The following is a 5,458-nucleotide window of genomic DNA, read 5'->3' as shown; positions in this document are numbered from 1 at the left end:
GAACATGTTAGTGACACATGCGGTGGAGAAGAACAAGGCAGAGAAGGTGGAGGGGTGCTTAACAAATCTTACGTCAATAATATTTTTTCCATAAAATTAACGAGATTTAAGCAGAGATAACATTCACCATAGAATGTTCCTTGGGATTAGCAACTTCTCCCCCTAAAGTATTTCAGGAGCAGCTAAAGCTGCTCTCTCCTGCTCCTTCTTGCTTGGGCTGACTGTGTCCCACGATGTGCCCGCTGTTGTGAGATTTTCCTCATGAATGAAAATAGAACGGCTTGGTTCCTCCATCCATAGCAAAGGAGCTACGGCAGAAATAACTTGTGTGCATTTCCCTGGCTACATTTAGTTAAGTTATGCCTCTTCATCTTCTTCTTCTTCTTCTTTTTTTTTTCTTTTAAAGATGTACCATAAAACCTTATTGATTGAGCTCAGCAATTTGAAATTTATGATGCTTTAGATAGGCTTTGGCTTGAGATTGCCTTGAGGAGAGGTGGTTGTAAGCAAATTAAGAATAAAAATAAAATTGCTAAACGTCACACTACTTAAGGGAATAAGTTGCTTTTTTATTATTTTGAATAAGTTGTTTTAAACACATCAGAGGGACTAAATCATACTTGACTGATATGCTCATTATAAATAATTCTTTCCTATTTCTAAAAGCAGGAGTCAATTATATACTTGCTACCTCGATCTAGACTCATAAAATTGTGCTTCAAGCCCATGTGGATTTGAAAGTAATAAAAGGGCTTTTATTAAACAAACATTCTAGAACTCACAGTTCACTAAATTGAGATCCACCTTGTACCCAAATTTAGCTAGATTTTAACGTGTATGGCACATCTCCAACCTGGGTTTTTCCTATAGCCTATTTCAAAGACGTATTTGTTCAGCCTTATCAGTAAGGTACTCAATCATGCTTCCCTTGTATCAGGCACCTCAAGGGCAGGAGATAACACAAATGTGTTTGGTTTTTAATAGCTGGAAATATGTCTACGTGAGGTTGATTGTATTTACCCAATGCCAGATATCTGAAAGGCGTGTGAAAAATTAAGGTAATCATCCGTGCTTCCAAATGGCTGGATGTTGGAGTCACATTTGCAAAACCTAGGTTACACTTCCATGTCAGATTTGGGACACTTTGGGAGGTTGGGAGTGGGATGGGGATGGGTGGTGAAAAATGCCAGACTGGGTGGGTATGTAGGTGGTAGCAGAACTGACTCACAGAGGTGCTTAGGTCACTGAATCTATATGCACGTAGGGACGCGTCATTTCATTCCTGAGACACTAATTCCAAGGCTGAGAGTCCAAATCTATTTTATGTTTTCTTTTTGTTATTTAGAAAAAATTCAGAAATATACCAAGAGGAAATAAAAATCACCCTAATCCTATCAATCGGAGATAGCTACTGTGATGATTTTGATATATTTCCAGTAAGTGTCTTTTTATTTTTTCCTTAATGCAAACACATTGAAAAAATAAACATTGGGATAATATTGTTTATATAAGTTTATATGCTACTTTTCCCACTTACTACAATTAGGGCATTTTTTTCATGTTAATAAATACTTACTGAAAACATATCTAACGGCTACATCATAATTTATTCAACCTTTCCCTTGTCGAACATTTAGGTTGCTTTCATTTTTCCTTGCTTATAAATAATAAACATTCTTGAACATAAATATGTTAACAGCTCTGACAAATTACTCCAGGTACTTATTCTTGGTTACTTTCCCTACCTTCAGAGAGGCTTATGGAGACAGAAAGTGTGCCTGAGATCTAGATGAGAGACCCAATGGCTGATTTGTGGCAAGAAGGTTTTGGAGTCGCATCGATCCAATTACATTTAATAAATTAATTTCTTTAATTGTTTGACAAGAATTGATTCAAGTTACACTATGTGCTAGGCACTCTAGGGGACCGCAAAAAGACTTTGAGGAGTGCAGCATCTTGTTAGAAAGACATACTTTAGACAACACTGAGAAAATCCTCGATTGTGTTTGCTAGTAATAACTGCTAACAGTTATAGGGAACTTCCTCTATGTTGTTCTGGGTGTTGTATGGACATTTACTCAATTCTCACAATAGCTACTATTATGATCATGAACCCCATTTTACAGAGAGGTTAATTGATTTGCTCAAGATCACAGAGCTAATAAGTGATGGAACTGTGATTTGAATTGAATTGAATCACATTGCCTGTGATTTGAATCCAGGCAGTGAAGCTCCTGAGTCCATATTCTTCACAAGCCACGCATATCTTGAATATACCAATGTAGAGAAAAAGTATTATAGAAGGATTATGTCTAGGTAAGCATTTTCGAGAGGTGAGTTGTTTGCTTTTGCATTTTGTAAACTTTCTATAATAAAGGTTTTATTGTCAAGGCTATTCTGATGTAATTTTCCCCAATGCTTAGAATGTTAATGAGAATTACTAACTCAAGAGAAGCAAATCATCTCATGCAGTTTGGGTAAGTGAATTTTTGAAGGTAGAAAAGCTATCATTCCACCTGCCTTGTCTCAAGAAACTTCTTAGGGGAAGTGTTGGAAAAATAATATTATTTTGTAATAAACCCAGTAAGGCAATGGATTTGCAATAAGGAACTAATTTAATAGATACCTTGCTCATGTTCCTAGTATAATAATAAAAAAAAAGTTTGTTGACTGGATGAATGAACAAATGTGTGAACAATACTTGAGGCTGCAGGGCTTACAGGTGAATAGTACTATGACCCAGACTCAGTGGTGTGCCAATACCAGCTCCTACTGGTTCATATTTCTTTCCAACGTTGTGTTCAGTGACTTGGCATTAGTGGGAAACCAGCCATGGTGGGAATATTGAAACCACAGAAGTCAGCAGATGCTACCAATCAGGGCTTTTTTGTTTTCTTGGAGAGCTGGTTGTTAAACATTAGCAGCACACCACTATCCGGGCTTATTAGAAAATTCATAAGTGAGAAGAAATTCTGCGAATCCAGGGGAAGAAAGAGGGAATTGTATTAAGAATATCAATTTGAACGCTTTTCTCCTCCTCAGTCTTGAATCATTACGTCTGTTGCTCTTTTATTGAGTTATTTCTGAGTATGGAGAGACTTTGTTAAGAGAGTTGAGATATTTAGGTAGTTAGGGGGTGAGTGCAGTTGAATTCTAAAGGCTGTTTGGCTCAGGACAAAAGAACGATAAATAGCTCAGGGGCACTGTCAGTTTCAGCTGAGATAACTTTCCTTTCCAGTCCTACAGCATTAATGGCGCCCGTAATTCAAGCGGGGAGTGTTGGTGGACACCCATCTGCGAAGCGCATGGTTAAATAACATTTGCATGCAAGGACAAGAAAATGGGCACGGTCAAGCTGGAAGAAAATCTTACACAACATCTGGTCCAATCCCCTCATTTCCCAGATGAGGAAAAAGAGGACCTAAGAGTGTGGAAGGGAATTTTCCAGTGCCATGGGGCTGATTGATTAATTAGTTAAAATGTTTTTTTACTTTTATTTATTTTTATTTTTAAAATTATTATTTTTTTATTACGGGACTGATTTCTAATAAGTATCTGGATCGGACCGCCTGGTGTGACTGTCAGCTCGCCACTTCCTTGCTATTTGACATTGGACAGGTTACTTCACCTCTATGTGTTTTCTCAGCTATAAAACGAGGATGTTGCAGGGATTAAATAATACATGTAAGGAGCTTACAAGTGGTAAGATCTCAATAAATATTAATAGCACAGAGCCTTTGTGATAATACTGGTTACTCTTATGGCCAGAGAGAGAAAGAGAGAGAGAGCATTCAGAAAAGAAAGCTATATTAATATGCTGAAAACTAGCATACTACTAATTAATAATATATTAATTCAATATATTAATATATTGAAAACCAGCATAGACATTAGCAAGACATTAACATTTTGAAATTTCCAAGCTAAGATATTTCCCCTAAATCAGATTGTGCAGATGTTCTAGTGAATGATTCACCAACAGGGCTAGTTATTCCATTATTCCATCCTTTTTTCTTTTTAAACTTGAGAGGATTTCTAGCAGGACGAGAGGCCCACTAATCTCCAGGCAGCTTTAGACTGGCGTATGCTCCCTCAGACCTTTTCCTGGAGAATGTTTAAGGAAGCCTCTCCCATGCTGCAGTTGGGGTAGGTCCCATGCCCCTTGATGTTGACGGGGACTGTACCCGGGGCTGCATCTTCCCTCACAAGCCTCTGCCACCAGCAGTAAGGGTCAGAGGAGGAGACTCTGGCCTGCGCATGCAGTTGGCCCAGCATCGGGAAGGCGCTGCATGGAGGGCCTGCGGAAAGTCCAGGAGCTGGGAGGAGGCCCGGGCTGGGCCCCTCCTCACATAGTCTTCTCCCTACCTGCGCACAGATAACACTCACGACGTGTTCAGTCAGCTGGGAGGATGCAGCATGCAGGTTATAGGGGCTGGCTCTGACTCTCTGGGGCCCCCTTCCTTGCTCTACCACCTATACCACCTAAAAGCACAAGATTTTATGCTTTGTCTTGTTTTGATTTGATTCCTTAGATTTTCTTAAAAAGATTTTATTTAGAGAGAGAGAGAGAGAATGAGTGGGGGGTGGGGAGATGGAGAGGGAGAAACAGACTCCCCGCTGAGCAGGGAGCCCAACTTGGGGCTCAATTCCAGGACCCCGAGATCATGACTTGAGCCGGAGGCAGATGCTTAACCAACTGAACCACCAGGTGCCCCTATTCATTAGATTTTTATTGTGGTAAGATACATGTAACATACAATCTACCATTTTAACCACTTAAAGATACACAATTCAGTAGCATCAGGCACATTCACATTGTTGTGCAGACACTACCCCAACCATATCCCAAACTGTTTCATCACCCCAAACGAAATCTCTGTGTCCCCATCATCTTCTCTCCTCTGCCTCTGCTAACCTCTCTTCTATTTCCTGTCTCTATTATTTAGACTATTCTAGGTACTACATATCAGCAGAGTGATGCAATATTTGTCCTTTTGTGTCCGGTTTATTTCACTTAGCATAATGTCCTTGAAGTTCATCCATGTTGTAGCATGTGCCCGAATTTCATTCCTTTTTAAAGCTGAATAATATTGCATTGTATGTGCCCACCACATTTTGTTCAGCCGTTCGTCTGTCGATGGATATTTGGGTTGTGTTCACCTTTTGGCTATTGTGAATAATGCTGATATGAATATTGGTGTACAAACATCTGTTTGAGTCACTACTTTCAATTTTTTAGGGTATATACCCAGAAGTAAAATTGCCGGATCATATGGAAATTCCACGTTTAATTTCTTGAGAAACCACTATACTGTTTTCCATGACAGTGAACCCATTTTACATCCTCACCAACAGTGCACAAGTTTCAATTTCTCTACATCTGCACCAACACTTGTAAATCTTCCTTCCTTCATCCCTCCCTCCCTCCCTCTCTCCTTCCCTTCCTTCCTTCCTTCCT

General features: G+C 39.4%; 2 long non-coding RNA genes across 10 annotated transcripts in view; both read left to right on the top strand.

The window, feature by feature from the left end:
* Positions 1-5,458, top strand: part of LOC115940325 (uncharacterized) — a 134,420-nt gene that overhangs the window by 86,714 nt on the left and 42,248 nt on the right. The window lies entirely within an intron of this gene.
* Positions 7-5,452, top strand: LOC145716532 (uncharacterized). Its single transcript, XR_014139282.1, has 3 exons — positions 7-1,436; positions 2,223-2,316; positions 3,239-5,452. It is a non-coding gene; the product is annotated as an uncharacterized LOC145716532 (long non-coding RNA).

The sequence above is a fragment of the Leptonychotes weddellii genome, chromosome 12 (assembly GCF_054177405.1).
Source record: "Leptonychotes weddellii isolate Sample4059 chromosome 12, ASM5417740v2, whole genome shotgun sequence".
Taxonomy (NCBI): domain Eukaryota; kingdom Metazoa; phylum Chordata; class Mammalia; order Carnivora; family Phocidae; genus Leptonychotes; species Leptonychotes weddellii.
Note: the sequence above shows the minus strand (reverse complement) of the source record. Positions and strands in the feature narration are given on the sequence as shown.